The sequence below is a fragment of the Vespa velutina genome, chromosome 4 (assembly GCF_912470025.1).
Source record: "Vespa velutina chromosome 4, iVesVel2.1, whole genome shotgun sequence".
NCBI lineage: Eukaryota > Metazoa > Arthropoda > Insecta > Hymenoptera > Vespidae > Vespa > Vespa velutina.
Genome location: NC_062191.1, coordinates 4814966 through 4834965, shown reverse-complemented (window position 1 = coordinate 4834965; position 20000 = coordinate 4814966). Strand labels below are relative to the sequence as shown.

At 32.0% G+C, this 20000-nt stretch overlaps 1 protein-coding gene across 6 annotated transcripts in view; it reads left to right on the top strand.

Annotated features, from left to right (window-relative positions):
• Positions 1 to 20000, top strand: part of LOC124948405 (homeobox protein abdominal-B-like) — a 69760-nt gene that overhangs the window by 39250 nt on the left and 10510 nt on the right. For 4 of the 6 annotated variants that reach the window (XM_047491975.1, XM_047491976.1, XM_047491977.1 and 1 more), the window contains 2 exons: positions 18145 to 18234; positions 18822 to 18865. The gene's annotated coding sequence lies outside the window, so the exon portion shown is untranslated. The other 2 variants (XM_047491974.1, XM_047491972.1) reach the window with 1 other exon arrangement.

The window sequence follows — 20000 nt, the reverse complement described above, 5'->3', positions numbered from 1 at the left end:
AGCCATAATGTCTTTCCTTTTAAAGGTTGGCCTTGCTTCGACGATATAATTTAAGCACAGCCTTGGTTTGCGACCTTAACTTTTGTCGAAATACCTGGACGTGCAAGGGTAAAAAAAAAAAAAAAGAAAAAAAAAGAAAAAAAAAGAAAAAAGAGAAGAGAAAAAAAATATAAGGTAGACCAGTCGTATAAAAAAATCTTACGGAATTGTATTCATACTCTTAAATAATTTCAAGGATATACATGTTTGTATAAACATGATTACGAAAAATGTATTAGATATCTATTAATCGTCGTTCTCCGTGTCATGTCGAAATTCTTCGTGAAAGTTAAAACGTCACGTACGCATAGTCAAACATATGCTTTCAATTTGCAACGATTATTTGTCCTACAAGAATAGACTTCTATATCAACTTCCTATGTTTAGGATCGCGTGCGCACCGTATAAAAGCCGGCAGCCATCCTTCCGGTGATATCTAAACATTGCAGTTTATATACGACAACGAGTTTACGTTAATTGCTCGTTATCCGCACCCCTTTCGTAGTCGAGATTTCTTAAAGAACATTTCACACGCGATATCTACGAATACATGAATTTATTTTCCATGTTTTCTTTTTTGTTTTTCTTCTTTTCTTTTTTATTTTTCTTCTTTTCTTTTTTTTTTGTTTTGCTTTTTATTTTTTTTTCCTTTTTTTTTTTGTTTTTTTTTCAATATTCATTTCTTTTTTTTCCTTTTTTTTTTTTTTTTTTTTTTTTTAACGTTATCGAAAATATAACATTATTTATTTTGAAAGGAAGTGTGTATAATTCGAATTCGAATAAAAAATTTTCTCCAGCAACCATCTCGAGATAGTCGAGATTTTTTTTATAGCACATTTCACATGCGACATTTACGAATATATGTAATTGTCTGTTTACATGTTTCTCTTTTTTTTTTGTTTATTTTTATTTAATAACAATATTTTATATAAAAAATATTATTATTTATTTTCAAGATGTGAACGTAATAAAAATTCAAATACGAAATTTTCCAAAGTGGTTTCAATGATCTCTGATTCTTATGATTAGCTAATGCAATTTTCGTTTATCAAAGTCAAGTGTCGGAAATTTATATACCCACTTATATTTCTCCCCGGAAAATATAACTTTTCATCTTCATAGTGGAACCACCCTCTTATTTATATTCTTTCGACACCCTTACTGTTTACGTGCTTTCATACGTATAAGTAATATGAACGAATGAAAAAAGGTTTGTCCCTTTTACCGCCGTTCTTCTTTACCGACTCATAACTTTATTTTCTTCCTTATCGAATGATCACTATCGACTTTCCACATCTTGTGTCAGGTGGCGCCACGATAGAACGGAGAACGACGTTTCCATTTAAATGCTCTTTAAAAGAAGCTACGTGAAGGTAGTAGTACGTCTTTCTCGTAAAAGAAATAATATCGTCTAATAAAAATGTAGAATATCGTAATAACGTTCGTATGTTATTTTATTTTTATTATTATATTTATTATTTAATATAAATTTTTTTTATCAAGTCCAAAATTTATTTTGATTAAATTTTAAAGGTCGTAAACGAAATTATTATCTTTTTTTTTTTTTCTTTTTTTTTAAACGATACAAACGATAATCGTTAGTTTCGGATTAATATTGGTTAATTAAATATGAAGAAATAAAACTCCAATATATTATACGTATGAGAGAGAAAAATATAGATGGATGGATTTAAAAAGAGAAAGAGGAAGCAGACATTGTAGAATCAAGATGGTTTCTCGAGTAGCATAACAGATGAGAGGTGGATGATATAAATATAAAAGTAGAAAGAGAAACGTTGATTCAGGATAAAAGGGAATGAACAAAGAGAAAAGCTGGAATACGAAGAAGTAGCAAGATACGAAGAGGCTAAACTGTCTGCCTCTCATTAAACTGAATTGTCTCTTCAGGAAGATGGGCTTCCTTAATTACTCGACCCTTTCAGCAACTCTGCTTCTTCTTCAAACGTTCCCCGAAATGTCTTTCGTACGAATTGCAATTTGACGAACGCATAAACGAACAAAAGTTAAATCTTTTTTTACTTCCAAATTCTATCTTTTCTTCTTCTCCTTCTTCTTCTTCTTCTTCTTCTTCTTCTTCTTCTTCTTCTTTTTTTCCCTTCGTTTTTTTTTTCTTTTAAATTTAAAAAATAATACCACTTGTTCTGAATTTACCTTATATAAAATTATTATAATTGTTGACCTAACGATACTGTAATTAAATATTAATTAAAGTGAACGAAGAAAAGAAATGAGTGAAAATATTACTTTTGTAAATTATTATGAATGTAAAAATGAAATCTCTTTATTCGTATCACTGAGAATTCACTTGAGATGAGATGCATCTCGTGAAGAGATATGTACTGAGACGAAAGTATGGTAAGCATAGGATAAAGAGAGAGAGAGAGAGAGAAAGAGAGAGAGAGAGAGAGAGAGAGAGAGGTAAAAAGGAACAAAGGAAGTAAATACAGAAAAAAGAGAGAAAGAGAAAGAGAGAAAGAGAGAGAGAGAGAGAGAGAGAGAAAGAAACAAAGAGAGGGAGAGAGAAAGAGAGAGAGAAGAGCCTCTAAATATGCTAATATCCACAACGTTGGGTAATGAGTTCCTTGTGCCACTATGATCTTCCGAATTGCTATGCATATATACGCAGCTATAAACACAACTTTAGATTACTATATGTAGCATATCAAACGCTCCAGGGTATGCGACTTATTGGCCGTTTGAAGCAGCTTGCTCCATCTAATGCTCGCTTTCTATCTCCTATTTCCACGCATCGTCTATGTACCATCGCAAATCCTTCTTTATTATTTTCATTTTGGATTCTAATTTATATATGGTTTAGAATATATACGAGTTAAAATACGTTGGACGTCCGTCGATCGAAAAAGACAAGAGAGAGAGAGAGAGAGAGAGAGAGAGAGAGAGAGAGAGAGAGAAGAAAATATAATAACGTTAATAAATAGGCACGTTTATACGTAGAATTAACATTATTAATAATTACTGAAATAATATGTAATTTCATTCTAATTATATTTAATTGTATCTACATAAATTATTTGCTTAAGTCCTTCAGAAAAGAAAAAAAAAAAAAAAGAAAAAAAACATAAGTTAATAAAACACTCGTGAAAAAATATATTTTTATTATCTTTTAATTAATATATATATATAAGGATAACTGTAAATAATTATCTATTTGAATTTGTGTGTATATATATATATGTGTGTGTGTGTGTGTGTGTGTGTGTGTGTGCGTGCACGTATATTTGGATTCATGCGAAGAAAAAAAATTAACAGAATATTCGTAAAAAATATATAATCTCTATCGAATATTTATATTCGAAATATTTTTTAAGATCGTAAAACTTGTCTCCATCCAAAATATTCTCTAATATATTTACAATCAATATATATTCTTATAGATTACGATCTTTTTCAAAGATCATTATTTTTCTTTTTTCTTTTTTTTTTTTTTCTTTTTTTTTTTTCTTTTTTTTTAAGATTATAAAACGTCATTATAATCTTAAAATATATTTCAGATATAAATATTAATAAATATTAAAGTATAAAGATACAAAATAAAAATTAAAAGATATAAAAGAAAAAGAAAAAAAAAAGAAAAAGAAGAAGAAGAATAAGAAGAGGAATAGAAAAATATTAAAAATATTGTCAATCGAATCGCATTATATCCATTCTATTCTATTCTATTCTATTTTCTATCATATATATATATATATATATAATAGAACGCGAAGTAAAAGATAATCGTAGTAAAGAAAATCGATTTCTTGATTTCTTCTTTGTAAAGGATTTCATCGATGGTCAATAATCGATAAGAATTTGTACGATGCTGCTATTATTCAGGAGAGCACGTTAATCCGGGAAAGGGTGGGGTGGGGTGGGGAAGGGGGAGGGGGAGAATAGGAAGGCGGCTCTGGTAATTTCCGCAGGCCTCCACCTTCATCTCATATCCGGATCGTCATCAATCCCTCTGCCGGTCCTCCATCACATTTTCAATTTCCCCCACGTATCTCGTTTCCTGCTCCTCTCTTGACCCTCCTCTTGACTCGCCTTCGGTTTTCCTCGATCAATCCTCGATTCCAACCGATGCGTCACTATTTCATCAATCATTTCTCTCATTTTTCATTTAATCGAAATGATTCCCCTTTATCTTAAAAATATATATTCGCGTGTCTCGGTATAATCGTAAAAATAATTGTTCAGAATTTTTTTCTTTTTCTTTTTGCTTTTCATTTTTTCATTTCTTTTTTTTTTTTTTTTTTTTGTTGCTTTCTTTTTTTAATTTTTTTCTCAATATTATTAGATTACATTATGAATCGACGAAAAGGAAAGATATGAGTAAAAGATCTTTGATGGAATTAATATAAATATAAAAATATACATTCTCTGATTAATTTTTCTTTATGAAATTAGATCGACGATGATAATACCCTTATCCTTTAATATTATCGATCGTTTAGGATGAATGATTTAAATATAATGGATGCCATTGAAAATGTCGGCTCGATTGAGTTTATATTTATCGGTCGATAAAACATACAAATGGGTATTCTCTTACGCCTCATGTAAGTTAATCAGATGATCAGTGTATTCTAATTTTGACGAACGTTGATTAGATAGATATCAATAAATTGTTGAATTTAATAGAAAATACAATTTTATCGAAGTATAATCGATTTTTTTCTGAGACAATCGTTTTCCCTTTTTTCCCCCCTTTATCCAATCCTTCCAATAAATTCAAATGAAAATTGTCGTAAATCGTTCATTCGTTCGTTTAAAATCTTCTTCGTAGAAATTCGATCTTATTAATTCCCTCGTGAAGGAAGAAAGAGATAAACGATACAAGGACACGCGAACCATGCGAAACGATTTGGAAATCAGAGTCATGAAATCTTGACGGGCGCGTGGCCCCACGCTGAACACAGCGACGACGGATGACGATGCCTCGGGAAAAACTAGACTAGGCGTTTTTATGGGCCATCAAATTACGCCGACCACCCCATAAAATGTTTAAGCGGACTTCCGTGCAAGACACTCGACCGACGACCAGGCTAATGTCCTTTGGCAAAAGCGCATCCACCTGTCTGTCTCAACCTATGTTTATCCTATCTCATTTTCATCTCTAATTCATTAATAAATTAAATATAATTTTATAAAATATAAAGTGAAATATGGCGAATTTCGATATGTTAATATTTTTCCTACGATTTATTGTCATTTCATTGTTCAACGATCTCTCGGAAAATTTGCCAAGTATTTTCAAAATCGATTTTTTATTATATCGATTTGATTTTATCCCGTCATTTTTCATATCCTGTAAAAAAAAAAAAAAAAAAAAAAAAAAAAAAAAAAAAAAAAAGAAGAAAGAAGAATAAATAAATTTATAAATTAATACGAGATATTATGGACATTTTAAATATGCATTTATGATTTTAAAACAAATTATATATACATATGCGTATACGTGTATGTCTTTGTATGTGTATGTGTGTGTTGGTACTTACATGATCGATTTTAAATAGGAAGATCCATGACTACACAATTGACCGTTGTTGTACGATGAATGAATTAGCTTAGATCGTATAATGGCTAATGATGGCTTTGCACTTGGCACTGGAAGATCTCATGTCCGACTTTGAATAAACGCATAAATAGCAACGGGCCGTGTGTCCGCTAACGCCTTTAATATCGTATCACGAATATAAACGTCAGCCATAATTCAATATTATAATTATATTCTCAAGTAATAGTGGTTTATTGTGCCAATTAATACGCATCGTTAAAGTAATCGTTAGTGATACATTTCGATCGTATTTATAACGATCTATTTGGATTGATTTAGACAAACAATCTTGTACGATTTCTTTCTCTCTCTCTTTCTCTCTCTCTTTCTCTCTCTCTCTCTCACTCACTCTGCCTTTCTCTCATTCTATCTTTCTCATTCAAAAATCATGATCGTCTCGAGTAATCCACAGTTCAAACTTTACTATGGGCCGTTTCAATTATCGTTGCTTCGATCGTGTAGGCTCAACGACTGTGCTAATGCCAGTGAAAACAAATAATAATGAAGAAAGCTTACAATGAATAAGTACTTGTAAACAAGATAATAAATTACAACTCTAAATGATTATTTTATGTTGAGCATATATACATTACAAATAAAAGAACAGAATAAGGTAGGGTGTTATCCCTATATCTATCTATTTATAGTAAATTCAAAGGATATTTAAATATATTTAAGGAAATCATACAAGAGGACGATTATACGGGCTTGTTTCACGTTTCACAAATATTATATTTACAATATATAAATATATATATATATATATATATATATATCTACTTACTTGTTTTCCTTCTTTTTTCTTTCTTTTTTTTCCTTTTCTTTTCTTTTTTTCTTTTTTATTTTCTTTCTTTCTTTCTGTTTCGTTCTCTTTACTTTTTCCCGTTAACGATTTAAACAATTTTTTAATCACGCAAATAAAAAAATATAATGAAATATTTGACACAAAAAAGACAACAACAAAAATGAAAACAAAAACAAACAAAAAAAATATATATATATATATGTCTATCTATGACATTTTCAATTCTTTTCATAATTCGTACTCGAATCACTGAGTCACTCGAAGCACGTCGTTGGAAGGATAATCGAAGGAAATATTAAAAAAAAAAAAAAAAGAAAAGGAAAGAAAAAAAAAGAAAAAAAATAACGAAGTGATTGCCGCGATGGTAGGAGGCAAGGTAGGGAGGTAAGAGTAGGTGAGGAATGGGATAGGGGGAGCGGGTGTTGCGGTAGATTGTAGGGAGGGGAATGGGAAAGGGTGTTCGCGCATCTTCCCCGTAGGAAAAAGATAGGCGGACCCTTCCTTCGCTCACATCCTCATAACGCGGTAGTCATTTTAAATGGCTCTCTCTCTCTCTCTCTCTCTCTCTCTCTTTCTCTCTCTTTCTCTCTCTCTCTCTTTCTCTCTCTCTCATTCTTCCGGAGAGACCACCCATCGTCAAGGAGATCATTGCGTTCCTTTCTTCGATCCCCGTTCGTTTTTTGGCATTTCTACTTAAAATGTAACCAAAATAAAGAAATCAAAAGTCAGTTTTTGAAAAGATTTTCTTGTTTCTTTATTTTGTTTATTTTTCTTTTTTTTTTTCTTTTTTTTTTTTTTTTTTTTTTTTTTTTTTTTTCTTTTGACAACTCTAATTCATATACCCTATGTTAATCATCGTACGAAATAGTTTAATCATCGTTAACGATATTAATAGATATATTAATGGATAATCAGAAATTAATTGATATTGAAGGATTTATTGATTAATGGAGATTAAAAAGGATTAACGCAAGTCTTTCCTTTTTTGTTTTTGTCGAGTTCGATCTTCTCTCTCTCTCTTTCTCTCTCTCTCTCTCTCTCTCTCTCTCTCTTTCTCTCTCTCTCTCTCTCTCTCTCTCTACTATTCACGATTTTATTCCCATTTTTTTTTATCCCGTTCGCCATCTTCTTCTTTCTTCTTCTTCTTCTTCTTTTTTTCCATCTATTTTTTTCTTTTTTTCTTTTTTTTTTTTTTTTTTTTTTTATTATTATTTTTATTTTTATTATTATAACCGAGGTAGGTATGTTTCTGGATCTACTAATTGGTCGTAAAGAAAATTATGTTCGAACAAGGGGCGGAGGGAGGGCGTCCTCTCTCGAAAGATCCTCTCACGAGGTCGTAACAGATACCGACTCGTCTCCATTATTCCTCTCTTTTTTTCATTTTCTTTTTTCTTTTTCTTTTTTTTTTCTTTCCTTTTCTCTTCCTTTCTCTTCCTCCTTCGGTGTTTTTTTCTTCACGCACGATTTTTCCTCCTGTGATTTTTTTTTTCTCCCTTCTATTCCTCTCGCAAAATCTTTTCGCCATTCAATGATTATATGATCTTGTAAGATCATTGTTGTTTTCATTTACAGTTACAACCGAAACCAAGAAGATCATTAAAATGATCTAAAAGAGTGTATCATATAAATACCGTTCTATGTAATATTTATTTATTTACTTACTTACTTTACTTACTTACTTACTTACTTGCTTATATATATATCTAAGTATACTATTTGGAAACAAATCATCGTGAACGTTATAGTAAAAATTATTCATTTGTCGTATCATTGTCGTTCATGGCAATGTAACCATCGTTTTTTCTTTCATCTATATTATAGACAATTTGCTTTCTTTAGTATCAATATATTTAAAGTCATTACATCGCTATGGAAAGATATCTAAATAATAATTTAATCTAGTGTAATAATAATTTTCAAACAATATTTATATATCAAGAGTAACGTCCAATTGTATTTAATTTACATTAATAAAATATATATATATATATATAGATATAGATATAGATATAGATGTATATGTTAAATGTGTTAATTAGATAACAATTTAATATACATATTAAATTGTATTAAGTTAATTTTATATAAATCTATATCCCAAGAGGATATTAGAGATAAAAATTCGTTCGATCGATCGAAACCGATGATTGGAGTCGAGTTAACGAGAAGACGGTAGCACACGATCGACGTTCGTTTACAAAATTTTCATCCGCGAGTCGGGAGCGTTACTCGCTCGAGATGCCGATGGTGGTGGCAAATATATTATGCCTCTCGTAAAATTAACTTTTTACGATCATTTTATGGTCGCGTTGGCGCGCGCGAGAGCGCTGTCCGTCGATGCTTACAACAAGTGCACGGTTGTAGGTGCAGGAGAGTTTGCCAGAGCGCACGCGAAAGAGAAAGAGAAAGAGAAAGAGAAAAAGAAAGAGAGAGAGAAAAAGAGAGAGAGAGAGAGAGAGGGAGAGAGAAAGAGAGAGAGAGAGAGAGAGAATAATTCTCACAGCTGAACATCGTCGCGAAGGGGCTCGTGCCAGCTCGTCACGGATCTCTTTCATCATACGCGTCGGTAGAAGAACACTGTAACCGTTTTTATAGACCACCGATTCTGGCCGATCGTTATGATTTTATGTCGAATAGCGCCTCGATCCAACAATATAATCGTTTAATTTTCCTTCATTGACAGGTGAACGCGAAACGTGATCAAACAAATCTCGTATTTCGCATTCGTCTCGTCTATCGTCGATCGTCAATCCTATATCCTTTATTTATCGAAATTCTCGATATTTCGCGATCTCTCTTTAATCTTCTTCATATATTACATTAGTTTCATATGATTTTTCTTATTTGGATATCTTTTGATTTCGTAGCTATCTCTCTGTTATTTATTTGTTTCTATTTTTTTTTTGTATTTCGTTAATCAACTATCCTCTTTAATCATCATATCCCTCATGGAGTTTCTCGTTCAATTGTATAATAATTTTATTAATTACTATGACTTTATTTTATTAAGTATCTGCTTACTTCTTTCATTGTCGTTCTTATTATTGTTATTATTGTTGTTGTTACTATTATTATTATTATTGTTCAATTAATTGTTATTCGATTAATCAATTATACTTATTTTAGACACTCTATTACTATGAAATTTCATTCGATTATCATTAAAACTTCTTATCGATTTTGTTTTTATGATTTTTTTTTAACAGATATCACTCTATTTCGTAAATTTCGTCCTTGTCGTCATTCAAATTAATTGATCATATTTTTTCCTTTCTTTTTTTAAATATTATTATTACAGAATTTTTCATCAACTCCTTCGTTTTAATTTAATCATTGCTTTCATAAATATTTATCTTCTCTCTCTCTCTCTCTCTCTCTCTCTCTCTCTCTCTCTCTCTCTCTCTCTCTTTCTCTTTTTGTTTGTCTCTTCATCGTCGGTGCCACGCGTCGTGGCGTGCACTTCTTGCGTCTGGGTTGCATCACTAATTATACTTGCTTAGATTAACGACATGAAAAAATCGAGAAACATAGTAGTCACACTAATGCTCTTTTAAATATATCACGGTCGTGTCGTATTGAATTGAATCGCGTGTCGCGAGAAAAAAAATCTCAATGATAGCTGAAGATTTTCTTTTCGCTTACGTTAAATGTCAAACGTTAAAGGACGAAACGAACAGATGCATGAACACGAACTGAACAAACTGAAGGGACGGACACGCAATAAATATATTCCCTTTGGGACTCCCTCTATCGAACTTAACTTTCTCTTCGTCGAAAGGAGCACGCGAAAAGGAAAAAAAAAAAAGAAACATAACAAAAAAGAAAAAAGGAAGAAGAACGAAAAACAAAAAAAAAAACCGATTGTAGTCGAACGAGATCAGGTATGAACAGTGAATACCATAAATTTGTGACTAGAAAAAATTTGGGTCACAGCTTGCACCAAGAGTATTTCGAAATCGAACGAATTTCATTTCGTTTTTTTTTTTTTTTTTTTTCCTTTCTTTTTTTGTTTTTTACGTTTCTACGTTTTTTATTCATAGATATTGTATCAATCTGTAAACGTGTAAGATATTTTTCTCAAAAGTTCGAGTTTCCGAAAAGAACGAAAACGAGATAAACGAATAAAGGGGATAAGGAATAGAAAAAGGGAAACGACTAAGGTGATTTCGAAAGTTCCTTGGAAAGCTGCCAGTCGCAAGCAGCCAAGAGCGAGTTCCGTGAAACGCATCGGCTTGGTTGCAAACAATTTATATTTATGAAGCTATTACGAAGGTGGTCTTTCAACCGTCTAAAAAAAGGGATTAACTCGGTGGTATTGTCTTGGAACGTTCGAACGTACGTAGGTATATTAGATCGTTAAAAATCAGAATCTCTTTTGAGACACACACTCTTTTTTTCTTTCTTTCTTTCTCTTTCTTCCTCTCTCTCTCTCTCTCTCTCTCTCTCTCTTTCTCTCTCTGTATCACTGTCTCTTCGTTTCACTGCCTCTCTCTCTCTCTCTCTCTCTCTCTCTCTCTCTCTCATATCTTCTCTTGATATATAATTCATACTTCGCGGTTCTCCGTCTGCGATTCTTGGATCTGGTATCCTATCTATGCAAACGCAATGTGCATTTGACCGGGTGTATATTTATGTATATAGCTATTATATCTACGATGCCAGCTTGTTTATGCAGATGTCTGTAGTCTTTCCATAGAGTAACGTACATACGTTCGGTGGTTTACATTCGAGTGCGTTCCTGTCCTTTATACGCGTTCTTACTTCGATAGGAAAAAAAAAAAAAAAGAAAAAAAAAAAAAGAATAACATCTCAAAATATTTTCATTCTATAATTTCATTTTATAATTTCGAATATACATTTTTTTATAATTTGATGTCATAGTTCAAAAGGATCGAATAAAATTTCGAAATCTAAATAATTCTATGTAATTAATAACAATATAATCCATAATTATAACATAACGATAATTAATTATACTTTGTTATAATTATATTTAAATTATATTGTCGAATATTGTCTAATCGTTATACGTTTCTTCAATGTTTGTATTTTGTTAAAAAGAGAGAGAGAAAGAGAGAGAGAGAGAGAGAGAGAGAGGGAGAAAAAAAAGGTTAGAATAAAAAAAGAAAAAAGAAAAAAAAAAAGGAAAAAATAATAAAAAAGTGTGCGCTTGTTCGAAGATGGAGCTTTTGTTTGAGGTTGGGGGAGTTAGAATTCGGTCGTTTTTTCACATGCATAGAGACACACGTACATGCGTACGTACGTACACACATACATAGACAGATTCGTATGTGTCCGTGAATCTCGCTTGTGGTTTCTCAGAGGCAAACGTGTGTTTACGTGAGTCGGCGAAAACCGAGACTGAATTCTGAAAGAGCTTCAGACTCCGACGCCGACGACGCGATCATATTATTTTTCTTGAATTATTTATAGGAGCGTTACGAGTAGTGGCAGACTGGGAATGGAAGATATATTAGAAATGAGAAGTAGAAGAAAAAAATAAATAGAGAAAAAGAGAATAAACTTAAGTGCATTAGAGCGTGCTCTATGCAACGTGTTCCTCAGTGCACATATAAACATAATAAACGAATATCTAATGCTGATTCGTTCGATTCGACAAAAAGAATTTCCACCTTTCATCGTCGATTTTTTTCTTTTCTTTTCTTCTTTTTTTTTTTTTTTTTTCATTCTAATATCATCGACAAACTTATAAACTCATATTATTCGTAGCATTTTAATCTCATATGTGCCATTATACTCGTCTAAAAAAGAAAAAAAAAGAGAGAAAGAGAGAGAGAAAAAAAAAAGAAAAGAAACAAAAACTCGAACAAAAATGCAACCATCATGAAAGAAAGCATATAATATAAAAGAAAAAAGTAGAAGTAAAAAGAAAGGGAAGAAGAATTTGTGAGTAGAATGAAAGAAAGGAGATAACTTATAACGGTTGCTTATAACCCTAGAGAAAAATTATTATTACAAATTCGTAAGACAAGAGTTGAGGCGAGAAGAGAAACAAGATAGGAGGCGACGAAAGATGTAAAGAAGGAGGAGAAAGAGCGAGAGAGAGAGTGAGAGAGAGAGAGAGTGAGAGTGAGAGAGAGAAAGAAAAGCAAAGAAAGATCCTGAGAGACTTTGCCTGATGAGGACGGTTCCCATGACGACGCAACCCCAGGAACACGAAACGGTCTAGCCATCCTTCACTCAATACCGACTCGCCATATACTCACGTACCTCCCGTTCAAACTTACCACCACTTTCTCATTGTTGAAACCCTCTTAAGCTTTCTTCCATTCCTTCATACCAGCCCATCCCTTTGCCCTTACCCACGTGATACACCCCGAACGTTTACTTTATTCCTCCCTCTTTCTTTCTCTCTCTCTCTCTCTCTCTCTCTCTCTCTCTCTCTCTCTCTCTCTCATACGCTATGGCTTTATATTGTATATACATGTAACGCGACGTGGATACAACACAGAATACAAACTAGCAGTTACCGACGAAAAAAGAAAGAGAGAGAGAGAGAGAGAGAGAGAGAGAGAGAGAGAGAAAGAGGGAGAAAGAGAAAGGGAGAGGGAAAGAGACCCAGGCAAATGCTGTTCGGATTGGAAATCGCTTTATTATGGGTATTGTCCTTTGTCAAACTGTGACCTATTGTAAAAAAAAAAAAAAACGAAAGCTTATGTGCGACTACTCATTAGTTTTATGATTTAAAAAAGGTTGTTGTATACTCAGGTACCTATATTTAATGTAATCTTCTCATTTAATCTTTCACTGTAATTTTCTTCTCCCGTTACCTTTCCCTTTCCCTTTCCCTTTTTCTCTCTTTTTTTTTTTTTCTTTCTTTCTTTCTGTTCCGTTCACATTTTCCTTTTCATTCGACTTTCTCTTTTCATTCTTTCTTTCTTTCTTCCTTTTTTTTTCTTTCTTCTTTTCTTTTCTTCTTCAAAAATAAAAAAAAAAACCCGTCATATATCATATTCGTACTAATTGACTATATATATTTGTTGCACATTTCAACTTATATATATATAAGTGTATTTAAGCTGTTTTCAATAGTTATTATAATAAGTTATAAATATTAGTCAAGGTAGAGGATAAAAAAGAATATTTTGAAAATAAATAACACAAGAGATAAATTCTTTTATATTTGTAAAACGATTTTTACCTTGCGTATCTTTAACTAAAATTTTTTAATCTTTCACGATGTTCTTATCTCAAACGGATTATATAACTTATGAGATATGTTTGTGCGATGATTTTAATGAAGAACGTTAATAAGACGAGTAAGTATTAGAACAGACACTCTACATCAAAGAGAGAGTTTCTATCAGTGTGTTTGCGATGGTAGGAGCAGTACGGTATATCGTTTCTCTCTTTCTCTCTCTCTCTCTCTCTCTCTCTCTCTCTTTCACCCTTTTTTTCTCTCTCTCTCTCTCTCTCTCTCTCTCTCTCTCTCTCATACTCATAGCATCAAGCGAGAGCAATGGCCAGCCATATTGGAAGTGCCTGGGAGAATCAAGGAAGCCGATTGGCTGTCCTACCATAGCGTCTGCCTCCGAAACGAGAGGGCGTCGCGGTGCAAGTTCTCTATAGCCGAAAGGCGTCTCGACGCTTCGCTAAAAATGGCACGCGTCACGTCCCGCGTGTTATGGGATTCGATCCTTCTCTTCTCTCTCTCTTTCTCTCTCTCTCTCTCTCTCTCTCTCTCTCTCTCTCTCTCTCTCTCTCTCTTACTCTAGTTCCCTCTATATTCGTTACGCTTCGATACATTTCGATGCACCCCAGCGAAGCAAAAAGGGTGTAATTTTTATACGTCGAATTATACGACGAACGAATATGAAAAATTATTTTTTCGATACACACACCTAGATAAATTTTATTTTTTTTGTATAATTATATAAATGAATATCGTAATAACAGATTATTCGAATTTAATGGTTGATGTTTCGATGCTAAGATATTTCGAATGAGGAGATACGACGATATAGATATGCTGAAAGCCGTCACCGAAATCTCATTTAAACTTTAGACTTGAAATGAAGGGAGATAAAGAACACCAATGGAGATAATGAAGTAGTGGTTGAAGAAAGTAGAACTTGGTGGACGATTGCAGGCTACTTGCGAAAGGGATAGAAAATATACGTTCGTTGATAGAGATAAGAAGAAATGAAAAAGGGGAAAAGAAATGAGAGATTTCAATTAAGAAAACTTTTACTCTTTCAATCTAGAAGTATAAAAGTTAGTAATATATTAGAACGAAATGAAATCGTTATATGCATATATAGTAGATTTAATGTGACGTCAATTATATACATACATTTACATATATATATATATATATATATATATATATTTTTTTTTTTCTTTTTTTTTCCTTTTCTTTTCTTCTTCTTTTTCTTTTTCTTTTTTTGAGGAATATCTATTTTCGTATATGTTGTCGATCGTTTTAACTTCGGCCTTTAGATCCGCGAGTCTTGAGAGACGCGCGTTACTCACTGAAAATCCTTATGCTCCATATAAACATCCCCTGCGGGATAAGGAGGCGATAAATATCGATCCATTACAGAGCTTATCGAAAGCGTCCGTTAAAGTCACTCGAGAGTAATAAAAATCAGCGATCGGAAGGGAGGCGGAGGGGTCAAGGTTAAGTATCGTGTATCTTCTTTTACAATTTTATTCGTTCGAGTGGTGTACTTCGATTATCGCAATTGTTATTACGTTCCTACATGATAAATTATTAATATTTCACATATTTCATTTTCGCGTATCGATTTCAAACGTAAGTAAGTATTACATATATATATATATTTAACTAGTCTATGACTTGTCGTTCGTTAACTAGTACCAACATCAAATTCAACATAGAAATACTGTCTGACTATCGTCAGAACGTATTCCGAATTAATTACGAGATTTAATTACGCGCCAAGTACTTACTTTGACGGCAGAGAAGCGGAGCGTGTAATTGACAAATAACCGCCAGACCTTCGAAATGTTTCATAGATATAGCTCATATGTATCTCTTGTTACCTATACGTACAGAGTGTCCCAATAACAAATTGATTAAATAGAAAAAAGACAAAGATGATTTTTGAATAAAAATCGATATATTATAGAATACAAAATGCTAAATAATAATTGTAATCATTTTTAAATATATCGAAGAAAGTTAATAATATCAATAAGATCGATGATATTCGAGAGAAAAATTATTTAATGGAAAAAAGAAGTGTAGTTTTTCTTTTTTTTTTCTTCTTTTTTTTTTTTTTTTTTTTTTTTTTTTTTTTCTCTCCCAATTTTCTTAACGACGAATAAATTAAAAATTGATGATACATTTAACGGACAATACGTTCATTGTTTAGAAATATCTATTAACTTAATATCAAATAATCAATATAGAATTTCTATGATCCTTTTAAGTATAGTTATCGTAAACATTGGATAAGTTTTATTGACGAGACGAAAGATCGGTAATAGGAGGAGATTTTTCATTCATTGGTTCCAACGTAAAAAGGAGTATACAATGAGTTCGCTAAAGGAACACCCTGTATATAAATATGTGCTTGTGTGAGTAAGACACCCCTTCGCGATGAAAGAGATGGCTGGAAAGCAAGAGCTTTCTCGTGTCCGGCTATTCTACGCCCTCGACCAATCTCCACCATTCTGTACACACATCGAAAAACTATATCGTCTGTTATTTCAAGCTCGCCTTTCTTCGTTCTTCTCTCTCTCTCTCTCTCTCTCTCTCCCTCTCTCTCTCTATCTATCTATCTATCTATCTGTTCAACTATCTCTCTCATTTTATTTTTCTTTACAGAACTACTCCCCCTGTTAAATCTTCAATCCCTAATCCTTCGCGTGGCACGTCTTGCCCACATTTTGTCAATCCTGAGGCTTACAGTTCTTTCCCCCTTTTTTCTTCTTGCTTTTATTTTTTTCTCTTTTTCTTCTTTTTTTTTTCTTTTTTCCCTCGTCGCCCTCGCCCCCTTAAGTTTATATCGTCCTAAAAAGTCAAAGACAAACGCTTATTCCGCCCTTTTAAGTTTCGTCTTTTAATTTGTGAAATATCAGGAATATTTTCTTTCGACGATACATATTAACGATGAAAAAGGACGTAACTGCAGATTGATTGAAAGAAAATGAATAGACATGGATAAATTATGATAAGTAATTAGAATTTTGTTCATCCTTTAAACGGAGAAATGTCTATAAAATTATTCGAGTTGAATTATCGACTGGAGATTATTTTTTTTTTTCTCATTACGAAATAAATCTCATGGTTGATTATTAATCAATCGATTAAAATAATTAAAAAAAAAAAAAACCAAAATAATTATCATATATTTTTAGTTATGCTTGATGTATTCAAGTATATAAAATATACTTTATATATTTTATATACTTGGATATATTAATAATATATTGAAATATTTCAAGAAATAGTTTTTTATATTTATATATTTATATATTTTCCTATCCTGTAATTGATTAATTTATATTCAATTAAATATTAATAATATATTGACATATTTCAAGAAATAATTTCCTATATTTATATATTTATATATTTTCCTATTCTACGATTCATTAATTTATATTTAATTGAAGATATTTCATAAGATATATCTCTTTAAAAAAAAAAAAAAGAAAAAAAAAATAAATAAGACAGTAACAACGTAAAGTTTTATATATCACATAGATCGGATAAAGATAGAGATAGAGAGAGAGAGAGAGAGAGAGAGAGAGAGAGAAAGAGAGAGAGAGAGAGAGAAAGAGAGAGAGAGATAGGTAGAGAGAAAGAGAGAAAGAGAAAGACGCATAACATTTTTCGTGGGACGTCGTAAAGCGGTTTTCAGTTTTCAACACCGTGAATGAACGTAGCCTCCGTTCCATCTTCCGCATAACTTTCTTCATCTACCTTTCTTATACCCGTACCTTGTTCCCGCCATTTCCATCTCCTTTCATCTCGAACCCTCGCGTAGCTACGCCATAAACTTACCACCGAAGGAGAATCGACGGCGACGGGAGGCAAAACTTCGGGAGAAAGCATACCTATTCGATTTCAACTTTGAGTTTTGCGGAGAAAACGAAATTCGTTTTTCGAATTGGATTAGATATTCCTTACCTCTCTATTTGTATGATGTAGTCATCTTATCTATTCCTATTTCGAAAATTCGCGAAAAGGATTTTATTTGTATAAATCAAGTATGTAGATAAACAAAAAAAAGAAGGGAAAAAAAGTATTATAATATAATAATAATTAATCGATTTTATATCGAGAAACAAATTTTGATATACATATATATATATATATTATATATGTAAGTACCATACTATACAAAGTTCGATATTATACATAATAGGTACTTAGCGAATTTGTAAGTACTTTTTAAGAGTAAGTTTTTCAACGTTGAAAGTGCATTGAGCGAGTAGTTATAGACTGTATTCCCATTAAGCGATGTACAAGCTATGGAACTTTATACCTGGTGCGATATAAGCTACTAAAGCTCGTATAAAAGCTCGCAAGAGTGCGAGCTTTATCCGTTACGAGGGACCTTTGAAAAAAAAAGTCGTGCAAAGTCTTGGGAAAAGACGTGGTAGATTTATTATAGATATACACCTATGTATACCTACATATACTATATATATATATATATATATATATATATATATATATATATATATATTATATATTATATATTTCATTGTTTCTCTGTTCCAGGCTGAAGTTTTTCTTCTTAAACCTGTAGATAAAAGGCCTCAAAGTGTTCGGCGCCGTGGAAACGCCGTTTCACCCGTTCGAGCTGTGCAGGTTAATAATATTTATTTGTCATATATTTTTTCGTCTGTATGAAAAATATATTAGGGCTTAGCGCAATGGATAAAAAATGTAATCGTTTTCAAAAAGGATGGGATATGATATAAACTAATTCATTATTTAAAAAAAAGAAAAAGAAAAAAAAAGAGAGAAAAAGAAAGCATAAAATCCAAATACACCTTTCTATGTAACTCCATTTTTCTCTTAGTAGTTGTGATATAATAAAAAGTTCTTTTACGCATATGTCACCTATAAAATCGCGAATCAGAGAAATTACTTTTTCATGTATGTAGATACTATCGATAGATATATATATTTTCGAAAAGGAATTAATTGAGAAAATAATCATTATTTAATTTCATTTTGAAATCTTTAAGTTTTATCGACGTTAGATGAGATAACTTTCGTCTTTCGACATCCATCGTAAAATTTGATTCGATTGGCTTTAGTATCTCATTATGATAGATGGAAATAATTCAAAGAAAATAAAAATATTTCAAGTTCATTCATGTACTTATTTATCTGTTTATTCAATTGAGAAATATTGAATGAATCAAACATACGTTTTTTTATTATTTCAGGTTTTCCCGCGTGTACCAGCCCGGAACACTGGCCGGTATACAAGGTGAGATTCTAATCATATTATTTATAATTATTATTTAACCAGACAAATACCTTTTCAATATTCCCGTTCATCATAGGGGTTGGAATTATTCGTATAATTCAATATTATACAAACGTTTCTTACGATAAATGCAAAATAAAAGTTTCAAATGGAGAAACATGAATCGTTTAACATAATACCCAAATCCAGAATATCTAAAATATGATATAAAATATATATTCGAATGAAAAAATTCAACGAATACTTCCAACCCTTTATTATTCATTATACTCGACACTTTTTAAATATATCGAGAAAATATTACACTGATGAATATTACCTTGGCAATCGTTGATCGTGCAGCTGTAAAATATTTGAGAGAAGAAAAAGAAAGCAAAAAAAAAAAAAAGGAAAAAACAAAACAAAAAAAAAAAATGATAAAAAATCTTCGTAAAACGAGAAGAGAAATTATCCATCCATCCCTAAAAATATTCATCCCTATATTGCAATGTGATCTATCTAAAAGTATTTCGTAGTATCACACCTCAATCGTTTATCATTCTCAAACAAAATTATTCGCAGTAAACAGACGAAGATTGTACGTAGGTATACTAAAGTCGTCATATTAAAGAGCATAGTTACTAAACCGCGGATATAACCTATAAATGGGCGTAGTGCTATAAAGTCCATTCATGATCGCGTACAACAAACGTCGGCCGGTTCGCGTCACCCGCTCGTACGGGATTTATCACGTTGCTATTCGTAAAGTGTCTTTCCTACGACGAGTTGGCACGTTGGTGTGTAAATAAGTATACACGATTTCCCGTGAGAGATTTTTCTCGTTCGCATTGTTTTTCAAAGTTTTACGTCTGGGGACGTAAATAGGGAGACGAAGAAGAGAAGAATGAGGAGGAGGAGGAGGAGGAGGGGGAGTGAGGGAGAGGGGAGAATTAGACGAAAGATGTAAGTCAGTATACGACTTATACTCCCTCTCTCTGCACATTTTTATCGTAAATCTCTATGCTGAATTATAAGTTATCGACTTTGATAACGATTGAAATGAATAATCGTGAGAATAATAAAAAAGAAAAAGAAAAAGAAAAAAAAAAAAAAGAAAAAGAAGAAAAATCATCGACAAGAGACAGAGATTAAGGAG